Source organism: Neovison vison, chromosome 1 (genome assembly GCF_020171115.1).
Source record: "Neovison vison isolate M4711 chromosome 1, ASM_NN_V1, whole genome shotgun sequence".
Taxonomy (NCBI): domain Eukaryota; kingdom Metazoa; phylum Chordata; class Mammalia; order Carnivora; family Mustelidae; genus Neogale; species Neogale vison.
This window is the reverse complement of record NC_058091.1, coordinates 10,094,080-10,106,350: the sequence shown is the minus strand read 5'-3', so window position 1 is coordinate 10,106,350 and position 12,271 is coordinate 10,094,080.

Here is a 12,271-nt window from a genome sequence, read left to right as displayed (position 1 = left end):
TACAAAGTCTTTTCAGGCTTGACATCCTTGGTTTCTTAGACCTTCTTCTTTTATTTATTTATTTTTTAAAGATTTATTTATTTATTTTAGAGAGAAAGAAAAAAGAGAGCCTGGGTGGGGAGGGGCAGAGGGAAAGGGAGAGACCATCTCAAGCAGAGGCCCCTCTGAGCGCAGAGCCGGATGTGGGGCTCAATGTCACAGCCCGAGATCACGACCCAAGCTGAAATCAAGAGCTGGACGCCTCACCCACTGAGCCATCCAGGCACCCCGTCCTGGATGTTCTTCACGCTGTGCACTGTAGCAGAGGTTGCTGGCTGATGATCGAGCTTCTCTTCTGGTCTCGTAGCCAGACTGCATGTCCCACGCTCCCTTGAAGGTCGCTATGGTCATGGGGTGCATGGAGTGGAGAGCATGTGGTCACTTCCACACCTGACCCACACCTACCTTCACAGGCTCCACGCTCTTCACGCAGGCAGGCACCCTGCTCCGCTGCTGGAGGAGGGCTGACCCCCACTGTGGAACATCTGTTAGGTGAGCAAGTACTAAGCTGTTGTCATCACTAGCGTCGCTTCGATCCACATGCTTCCGAGCCTCTGCATTCCCAGCTCCTGCTCTGCACACATCCCTGCCTGTCTACACTCCTTTTACAGTGGGCACCCCAAACTGGCCTGGGTGTATTTTGTCTGTGTGGGTGAAGGCTAGAGTCCTCCCTCTTCTAATCACCCATATCTAGGGACACAGGGTAAGGTGACATAAGCTTTTTTGGGAGGGGAGCCCACCCGGGGGTTGACTTCTAGGTAACGGACTACTGGACCACCCCCCAGGTCATTTCCTCCCCATACCACTGAGAGACTGTCTTTCTCATCCTGCACAGCTGGGGCCTTAGGGACACAACAATCAGCTTCACTGTCAAATTCACCCAACACCCTGACTCAGTGAGACATTCCAGATCCTGTTCCGTCCACTGGTGCATTTACTCCTCCCACCCCCAATGCCCCAGCTCCTTGTTACTCACCACCAGGAGAGCTGTGTTAATAACAGCCAACACCCAGATGGTAAATTCTAGATGCTTTGCAAGTCTTGACTCTTAATGCTCAGTAATTCCAAAGGCAAAATGATCATGATTCCCATTATAGAGCTGAGTAAATTGAGACCCAGAGGAGTTAAATGACCTGCCCCACCCAGGACAATTAGCTTGGAGCTAAGCTGGACTTCATTTGCCCCAGAAGTTTGGGGGCAGCCCGGATTCTTAACTCCTAGGCTAGTATGTTTCCTATGCCCTGGTCATGTCTGAATCCAGGCGTTACACACGCACAGAACAAGGAGGTGCCAAGGACAGTGGGGGCCCTCCCCCGGCCCTCCCCCATCTGCTTCTGGGGCACCTTTTAGAGGCAGTTGTTCAACTAGCTGCTCAGCCTTGAGGTCACAGTCGCCTCCGGCCTGTGTGTCTTATCCATAGGGATTTCGAAGGAGAAAAGGATCTTTGCCCAGAAGAAAAGAACGGACTCAGAGTTCCGCAAGCTTGCAGCCCCCTGAGCACAGCGGCCCAGACTCCTTAAGGGCTTCCAGCCAAAAGGCAAGGGTACGACCTTGAAGATGCAGGAAAGAGCGAGCTGGCCTTCCTGGGACCAGGGCTGTTGAAAGAGGCTGGGCTCAGAGCTACAGAGCTAGAACAGGTGCAGCTCCGAGAGCCTGGCCGTTATTCCGACGGTGTCAAACTGGAAAGAAGTATTTGGAGTGTGTGCTTATAATTTATCTGACGGTATATGGTGAGGACTCGGAAACGTATCCCCCCGTAGAAGGATCGATGTTGCTCTCTAAATCACTTACCAAGGGTGTTCTGCGCTGAGCACCGGCTCAGCTGAGCGGCATGGAGCGGTCATTTCCCAGCTTTATGCAAAGTAATAGGCCAAGCATTATACAAAAATGTATAATCCACAAGCCTGACCCTTGTCGAAATTATTTTCTTATCACTGTAGAGCTTGAGTGTTGGAGAAAGATGAAAGGAAACTGAGAACCTGCTTCTACCAGTGGCGATGGCAGAGGCCACCAGTGGTGGGACAGTGAGGGGGTTACACTGCCGCCCTGAGCCCGCCGGCCACACGCAGCTCGTGCTGGTTCCTGCGGGCGGTAAGGATGGCGCCTTCAGCAAGCCAAGGCTGAGGCTGGCACTGAAAGTGGTTGCAGAGCCGGAACACCCATGGGAAAGCTCTTCTTAAAGCTTCCTGTCCTTTCTGCGTATCCCGACCTATCCAGCCACCAGCCAGGCAGCCGAGAGGGCCCGGGGCCTGGCAGGACGGGCCGGGAATCGACCTCAGGGAGGGGCAGTGAGTGAAGGAGTCTCTACCAGGTCAAGGACAGGTTTCAGGAACTGATCGCTTGCAAAGAACAGCAAATCCCGCAAAAGAGCCTGGAAATCCAGCGGACTCCCTTGGCACGTTCTGTCCTGGAGTCTGGAGATGTCAGCGGGCCTCTTCTGAGGGCTGCAGGGGAAAACCTCTTCCAGGCCTTTCTCCTGGGCTGGGAGAGGCCAGCTTCTGTCCACATTATGGTCTCCTTGTGTGTGTGTGTCTGGGTCCGAGCTTCCCTTTTTATAAGGACACCAGTCAGAGTGGCCTGGGGCCCTTCCCACTGAACTCGTGCTAATGCCGTCCCTCTGTAAAGCCTCAGTCTCCAAATGCAATCACATTCTGAGGTACAAGGGGTTAGGACTTCATCATATGAATTTTGGGGTGACACAGTTCAACCCCTAACACCCCTTTCCCCACCTTAACATTCTCTTACCTTTTTGGGGGAGGGGCTTGCTTTACTTTATTTGAAGCATCTGTTAGTACCTGCAGTCATTTCATTTATGTGGTTGGAAAGTATCTTTCTCACTTGAATGGAACGTCCCCGGGAACAGGGTCATTTTCTCCCCTGGGGGCCTGGCTCGTTTGTGCAGTAAGTCAATCTGGCTCTCTCCGTGTCTCTCGGTGGCCCACTTCGCCTTTTAGTGACCACAGCTGCATCGAACCCACATCTTCCAGGGGAGAGCAGCAGCAGCTGCCTAAGGCTCCAGGAAACCTGCTAGGGATGGAGAAGAGAGGCCTGCACCTGCCCCAGAAGCCCCAGGAGGCGATGGAGGGGTGACGGCCTTTGTCTTTCCTCATTATCACCTCATTATTTCTCGGGTCTTGGCCCCCTGCCAGAAATAACAAGGTGGAAAGTCTATCACACAGCTCATTTTAATCCGCATTTCTCTGTGATGTCTTCATTGATGATTATTTTCCATAATAATATTATTAATATTTTTGAAGAGTTATCGTCTGTGTTTGCCAGCCAAAATGCCAGAAGCAGGTAAATGCCTGAGAGCCACTCCAGCTGGGGGCCAGCTGCTGTGTGATCAGCCTGAAATCAGGGAAGCGCTGCTCGGACTGTAAGCCTGAGGCTGTCTGTAGCACCAAGGTCTTTCTGGAAGAAAGTTCTCCTTCTGTGGATGAGCCAGGAGCTCAGGAGTGGCCCTGAGCAGCCAGGGTTCTAACCAATGCTTCAGAGAATTGCCATCACTACCGCCATTGTCACTACCATCACCACCACCATCACCACCACTACCCTCATCACCACCGTCCCCATCCCCACCACTACCCGCATCACACCACCATCATCACCATCTCCACCACCATCATCATCTCCATCACTACCACTACCCTCATCACCACCACTACCATTATCGCCGTCACCACCGTCATCACCATCTCCACCACTACCCTCATCACCACCATCACCACCATCTCCATCACCACCATCTCCATCACCACCATCTCCATCACCACCATCACCACCATCACCACCATCTCCATCACCACCATCACCACCATCTCCATCACCCCCATCACCACCATCACCATCATCTCCATCACCACCATCACCACCATCACCGTACTCTCCATCACCCCCATCACCACCATCACCACCATCTCCATCACCACCATCACCACCATCACCATCATCTCCATCAACACCATCAACACCACCACTACCATCAGCAGCAGCAGCCCCACTACCACCATCATCATCGTCATCACCACCACCAGTGTCACCACCATCATCACTGCATTTACCAAGTGTCTACTCCATACCACGTCCTCTGTGAAGTGCTTTCCCCATAAGATCTTCTAGAGATAGCACTCTAAGGCCAATGCAATTCTTTTGTCAAAGAGGGGATAAACCAGTACAAGTTATGAAATACAGGTGCAAACAGAGCACCTCGGATGCTGACGGCCGCGCATGTAGCCAACAGCCCAGAACCTCGGTGACCCCTGTTAAGCATGACACTTATGAGCTCAGGGTCTGCACGTGGCTTGGAGTCGCTGCTCTAGGCTGGGCGTGGCTGGGAGCCTCCGCTTCTCCCTGCAGAGATCGGGGATGACTCTGCTCCAGGGGTGTGCACCCTGGGCCCAGGCTCAGTGGGAGCAGGTGCTCCGAAGAAGCTTTTCCTCACAGCAATGGCAGAAGGGCAAGAAATCAAATGGGACAGACAAGTTCTCCTCAGAACCATTACGTGGGACTCTCCCCAGATGCCTGCTTGCCTGAGTGAGTCGTGTGGCCAACACGACGCCCGCGGAGCAGGGCTGTCTAGCTCATCATCAGGTGCCACTGAGGACCTTGGCGATTTGTGATACAGTGAGTGCGGCAATGCCACCTGACCTCCCACTCCAACCCCCTTCCTCTACCAGGCGGTGGAGGCCTCCTACGCTCCAGCTCCTGCACAGCGAAGCCAGGTCAGAGGGGCACCAGCTTCGGCCTGTGGGGGTCCTGGGCCATGCGTCCCCACACTGTCTTGGAAGGAAGGGCGGATCTCAGGGTCTCCCCTGCAGAGCCAGGAAACCAACCTGGCGGGACAGCAGGCCCATCTCTAACCAATCACCGACGGAGATGAGCTCTGCTTGGGCCTGGGCCAATCAGGATGCAGCGCTGGTGCTGGGGGTGTCCGGAAGGAAAGTGGCGGGCGGGGGGGGGTCCCCAGGGTGCCCCTGGCGCTGCACAGGGTACCACGGAGAAGTTGTCAGGGCACATGGCTGGGCTGCCGACCCCCTTGTTCAAGGTCAAGCCCCCGGAGCTGTGGGTGTAATTGGGTTTCCCAGCTCCCCGTGGAAGAGTTTTCAGGATGTGAAAGCAAAATGGTGGCAGAGACTGTGGGACCCAGTCTCTGTCAGCCCAGACCCATGGTTCTCTGCACCAGCTGGCGTTTATTCCCAGGCTTGGGGCTGCGGTTGGGGATGGAGAGGTTGGGCATCAGAGGTGGGCCGAGGGAAAGGTGGATCTCAGACCTGGAGGCTCTGGGGTCCCAATTGGCAGGGAAACCCGGGCTGGCCTGGTTCATCTATAAACCGGTAGGACATCTTCAGTGTGTGCCACTGTGTAACCACCCATCACAGACCCCTGTGCCAGTGTGGGACGGTGCCAATGTCCTCCCTGCCCCTTCTCTCTAGATATCAGTCACCTTCTAAGGGCTTCTCCAGCACCTAAGCTCCCTTTCTGTCCAGCCTGCGCAGTCTTCATTAAGGGGCATGTGGTGCTCTGACTCCTCTCCCCTTCTCAGCATCCGGTCTGTGGCTCACACGTGTCACTGGCTCCCATCAGACCTTCGTCTCTCAAATTCCAAATGCGAAACTCTTGCTTTCAAGACAGCTGTCTCTGTGATGAGATTCAAGAACTAGTTTTCGGTCTGAAAAACCAAGAACTCGACACTCTCTACCCACTAACCCTGCTCTGGGTTCTTCTGGGTTCTTTTATTTTCTTGGGTGGGATGTGCTGCTGAATTATGGAAAGAGGCTTATAACTTGACCCAAGGGGACATGCATGAAAGAAACCTCAGTTAATGACATCAAAGTTTATCCTGTCACCACAATGTGGTTAAATTGAGAATTTCTTCTTGATTTGAGACGAGTGGCCAGTCAGAGTTTGAAACAAGTTGATAAAGAGTTTGTGTGGAGAGTAAGGAAAAGGTACTTGGCTGAGAGCCAGGTAGGAGAGCGGCATTCTGGTCTGGGGGCTGATGCTACCTCCAGGCCTCAGGGCAAGTCTTAGCCTCTCATAGGCTCCATATCACCGTCTGTAATATGGGGGTGGACCAGATGATTGTTCTGGTGTGTTCCAGCTCTGCAGTTCGGTGATGCTAGGATTCATGCCAAGAGTAATGGAGGCCAGAAACGAGATTTCTGATCTTGCTGAACAGAACACCACTCCTTTCCAGTTTCTAAATCTGATTGTTTCTGTAATTGTCAGGCATTAGGTTAACGATGGGTAGCGGAGGACAGCTGGACCCTCACGTAAGCATCGGAGTGTAACAGGAGAAAGCTGATGGGCTTTGAAGTGATACTAGCCCGGGATTTATGTTAGGAGGTGTTCAACTGAGTGACAGTGACTTCAACCATGAAGACATTTCCTGCTTACTCAACAAGAAGTCTGGACATGGGAGGTACTAGGGCTGGTTTGACAGGCCAGCAGTCACACATTCCAGACTTTCACTTTGCATCATCAGGCTTCATACCTGTCACCTCATGGATCTTAAAAGGCTGCCTGAGCCCACTCACCCGACCTTCCCATACCAAGCCCACAGGCAGGAAGTAGAGGTGGAAGAGTCAACGGGTATTCGTTCTCGAATCGTTCAGGCCTTTCTATCAGGGAGAAGCTCTTCCCCAGGAGCTCCTGATCCCACAGCTTTCTCTCCCATCTCATTTGGCCAGAAGGGGTCTCATGCTCACTCCCAAACCAACCGCTGGCAGAGGACATCAGGATTCTGGTGACTGGCGAAGACCCATTATAACACCCATGGGATCCGCCAGTTGGTTTTTTAAATTCGGGCTTCATTTAAGGGGCTGTGTGACCTTGAACAGGTCGCTCAGCCCCTCTGTGCTCCGTTTTCAGCATCTGGAAAATAGGGGCTGTGGGAAGGACTGAGACAACATGTGGAAGGGCTCTGGGGCGTCTGAGCGTCCCACATGTGTGCCAGGGGCTCCGGAAATGTAGCTCTTGCGCTTCTTAACCCCACTTTGGACGACAGTCAGAGCGGGTGGCCTTGCAGAGCTGCCTTGTCCCAGTTTTCAGTTTCGATAAACTCTCTTTCCACGACAAGACACGCGTGAGCTGCCAAAGTCAACATGTCGGCCTCCCGTGTTTACTGCTGCGGCACCTGCTGCTCCAACGGGCTCTGCGCTGTTTGGTACATATTGGTTTTGGGCAGTGGCTGCTGCACGTTTTGTCTTCAGATTTCTTGTGGGGGAGATTTAGCATCTGGCAGCATGGCCTCCGACCGTGACGAGCCTCTGGCAAGCACTGTCGCTGGGCGGGAGCCGGGATGAGGCTTCTGTGAGGAGAGAAGAAGGGCAACCCCAAGAGAGGCACTGCCTCCCCGGGGTCGGGGGGCACTGGCCGTGGTCCCGCAGGCCTGGTGGGGGCACCTCGAACTGCAGGTCAGGCAGGATTGTGGGGCTTCCGTCCGCTCGCTGCCTGCCGCCCATCCCCTCTACAATCCGCCCTCCTCTCGCCACCTCTGCTCATCTGGTCCTGGGCCCAGCCGCACCCCTGAACCCCCTGCACCTGCCTGTGCCCCTCAGCCTAGGCTCCTCCCAGCAACTAGGCCATGGTCTGAGGACGGGCCCCATGTCACGTCTTGCCCCAGCTTGGCCCTTCCTGTGACTTCCGCTGCAGGTGGAAGAAAATCCAAAATGCCAAGGTCTGAGCGTGCACACATCTCATTGCCATCCTCGCTCAGGGCCTTCTGCATGGAGCCCCATCTCAAGCTTGCAGGGCCCCAGGCTTGCTATTTACCCTGCGGTCACCGTATGGAAGCTCTTAATAGTTTCTGAGCAAGGGTCTACCTTTCCATTTTGCATGAATTATGTCTGGTCCCCACCATCTGCCACACTCAGCTCTCTTGTCCCTAGAACAGCCAGGTGTCCTCGTCCTCCTGGGCACTGGGGGTTCTGCCAGTGCTCTGTGTGGTCCCTGCCCCCTCAGTGAGCCAGCCTCAGAGGGGGCCCCCACCCACTCTCCCCGGTTGCCCGCCTTTGTGTTTTCCATCCAGCACCCAGCCTCCCATCAGACCACCTTCTGGGGCTGAGCCCTCCAGGCCCTTCCATGACGTTTGATGCTCAGCTTGTCCCTTTTAACCGGGGTCCCACAGACAGTGCCTGGCACAGAGGGAGCACTCGAGACACATGTGTGCTTCTGCTCACTACGTATGTTCATCAGAAGCACTGAGCATGAAACAGCATGTGATTACAGAACCTCGGTTCTGTCTGTGGCTTGGAGGAAGCAAGTAGGGAGTTAAAAAGTGTTGTTCACAGAAAGTGTTAGCTGTTCGATGATGACTTGGGACAGGGTCATCTGAAGGACAGGATCAGTGCAACTGTCCCTTTGGAGGTACCGGCCCCAGCTTCTGCCATGGAGATCTGTGATGATGTAATAAAACTAGGAACTGAAGTGAAGGACAATGCCCGGAAGAAGAGCACCAAACACACTTACACACACACACACACACACACGCACACACACACACGTGCATGAACATGCACATAAACACACACAGGGACACACCCCCCCATATGCACACATGTATATATGCACGCCATACACACAAACATGCACATAAATGTATAAACAAAGACACGCATAGACACAGAAACATGTACCCCCCATACATGCACGTACACACAGACACATACCCCTGTACATGCATGCAAACACAGAGACACATGTCCCCACACGTGCACACACACACGGGCATGTACCCCTATACATGTACATACACAGACATATACCCCCATATATAACACACACACATGCACATGTACCCCATACATGCATGCACACATGGACATGTACCCACTGTACATGCATGTGCACACACAGACATGTACCCCCATACATGCACACACACCCACAGACACTTACTGTGCACACACACACACAGTATGCACACATAATTTAAGGCAGTGTGCATCTCTTTGGGCAGTTGTGAGGTCTCTGCCTGCAGCTGGGTGGTGGACTGAACACAGATTCAGAGGTCTGATGGGGCTGCCAGGGCAGTGGCCAGTGGGCCCTGGGGAGGTACACACCCCTCCCCAGAAGCCCAGGGCTCCAGCCACGTCCATTCTTGGACCCATCAGCTTAGGCTGAGGTGCAGATGACCCAGGGACATCCAGTTTGCTCCACACAGCCCAAGGAGCACCTTTGGGAGCCTGGGTAGCTCCAGGGTCCATCTTGGGGTTTCAGTCCCTTCTAGAGAAGATCTGGAGTGCATTTTAGGATTGAAGACTAAAAATTACTGTCTCCCTTGAAGAGACCCATCACTGGCCCCACATGGCTTGGCCTGAGACTGACACATGAGGCAGCTTGACTCTTGGAAATCAGCAGCTTGTGTCCCCAGGGGATTGCAAGCCTCGGTGGAAAGGCGCTGTCAAGTGCCCAGTGGGAGGTCCTGGCACACAGAGAATACCTGGTAAGTGGTGGCTTATCACTCATTTGGCTCCGCAGTGAAGAACAGAAGGCACCCGGGCCAGTTTAAGCTGAAAGGGCATGGTTAGTTGTTGGCTGGCCCATAGAAGCCTCGAGAGGGTGGGCCAAACAGAGCAAGACTGGCCTTCCAACATCGGCACCCAAAGTCCCTGCTCACACCAGATGTCAGGAGCTCAGCCCCACTGCCATCTTGGCTGCCACCTGCTGCCACTTCTGCCCTGGGAACCGGACCTGGTGGCTCAGGGTGGGCTCGGCAGCCCCAGCCACCGTCTTCACCAGAACCCGGGTGCATCGGCCTCGCCAGGACCAGCAAAACAGGAGCCCCCACATAGTTTATCTCTGAATTGAGGTCTTGCATGGTCACGTCTGATGGGTGGGGCAGGAAACAGGTCTTCCTAGCTGCTAGGGAAGCTGGGAATCGAATCGAGACTCTCAGCATGAAGATTTCCTCCACTATAGACAAGGGAGTCAGACAACACAGTAGCCACAGGGGAGAGAGATCGCCGCTACTGGGAGCGTGGGTACCAAAAGCAAAGGAGACTCCAAAAACTAGACTTCACCTAAGCCAAGGTCTCGGTTCCTCTGTCCCAGACCCATTTGGCGTCAGTCTTTGTGGCAGCGCTAACATGGTGTCCCGTGGGGAAAGACCAGTGTGATGGCACTGGTCACGTGGACAGCCTCTCCTGCCCAGTGAGGTCTGGGGCTGGGGTCATACTGGGCAAATGTCCCAGTTACCAGGCTTTGAACCCCAATCGAAGTATTAGAGGCGCAATTTCTCCAACAGGCTAGCAAGTCAGTGCATGCCACCCAAAGGGAATAATAATAAAAATGGCCATCATCATAATATGCATCATGCCGGGCACGGAACCAAGCACTTTAAATCTCTCATCTGTATATACTCCCAGTATTTACAGGGAGGTTTATTACTAGCCCCACTTGACAGGTGAAGACACTGATGTGCAGAGAGGCTAAGTAAGTCTCCCAGCCCGTATGCAGAAGAGCTGGGATTCGAACCCAGGCTTTCAGCCACTGTGTGGCACTGTCACTTTACAAGCTGTGGATGGGCGTTCTCGAAGTCTCACTCCTCACCTAGACACACAAACTACCACATAAAGACCACAGTGGGTCACATGAATTATTCACAAGGTCCGGAAGTGGTTGTTCTCCAAAGGGTGGGGCTATCCCCTTAGGACTCCATGGTGTTCCTCCCACATAGGGGGAGTTGGAAGTTGGGGCAGGCTCCTTAAATCCAAATTGTCTGAGGAAGAGGGTGAACCCCTCCTCTCTCTAAGGACAATTCCTTCCAGAGCTGAATAGGGCCAGAAAGCAACTCTTTCCAACCAGGAGGCCCAGAGGCTTGACATACCAAGTGCAAGGCCCCTTTGCGGGGGGTGGGTGGGGTGTGTAGGGCAGGTCTCCAGAAAGAGGGCTTGGCCCAAACTGCAGTTTCTGAAGACGAAAGGCTGCGGTTGATTGTTTTAGCTCAACCAGAACCAGAGCTTGCCTGGTGAACTGGTCAGCTCCTGGCTGAAGCTCCACGTGTTTGTTTGTTTGTTCATTCATGCTCTGACTTGTTTTTAGAGAAGAATTTGTTGGGGCGCCTGGCTGGTGCAGTCGGTTAAGTGTGGGACTTTCGATCTCAGCTCAGGTCATGATCTCAGGGTCCTGAGTTCAAGCCTTGCCTTGAGCTCCACACTGGGCGTGGAGCCTGTATTAAAAATAAAAAAAGAAAATGAAAAAAAAAAAAAGAATTTGCAGTAGAATATAAGAAAACGAAACATAAAATTATATGTATTTAAAAGACCTAGGAGCATAATAAAAACAAAACAAAACAAAAAAACAAACAAACAGAAAAACAACCCTCAAGACGAAGATAAAATTGGAGCGCAAATATGCAAGCCGGGGGGTCGGCCTCGGTGGTCGGTGGTCGGTGGGGGTTCCCGGATGCCTGCCGGCAGGGGTGAAGAGCCACCTGGCACACACGTTCCCTCTCCCCGCTCCTGCCAGTGTCTTTCCAGGTCAGAAGTCCTGTTTTTAGTCGGTTCTCACGGGGAACCTTACTCTTGCTCTCTCCCTTTCTGCCCTCATTTTCCTCGCCCTTCTCTGGGTTTATTTTCAGCCGCGTCGTTTTCCTGAAGCTGCAGGGGCTGCACAAGGGGGAGCAGACTCCCGCCCTCCGGCTCCTCCCGGCCAGGCCGTCGCGGGCTCAGCCCGCCCCGCGCCCGTGGCCTTGGCCCGCGGCCGCGGGGTCTGGAAGCCCGAGCGGAAAGAGACCCGCACCTTGAAGCTGCGGGCGCGGGACGCAGCCGAGCTCCGGCTTCTCCTTCAGAGCTCAGGGACCGCTCTGACCTCCCTCGTTACTCCTGGCTCGTTTATAATCAGCTTTTCCATTATCTTGCAGCGAAGCCCTCCCAGAATCACATTAATTGCCTATAACTACAGCTGGGTGGTTCATTTATTCTTTCTAATTTGGAAGATCCAAATGGTTTAACCCCTATTTTTATTTTAAAAGCTTTAGGGGTTTTGTAAACTTTGGAGGCCCTCCAGCCAAGGCGGCGGGTGCGGGCCCATCTAAGTGCAAGCGCGTGTGCGCCGTCACACCCCGCGGCGCACGCCGGATGCACGCGTGGCGCACCTGCTGGGGAAGGAGAGGGCGGCGGGCAGTGTGACCCGAGGGCCGCCGTGTAAGCAGCCCAGCGCCGTCATCGCCCACACCAAGGACGCCGACAACGCCGACACCTCCTTCCTCCGCTTTCATCACCACCATCCT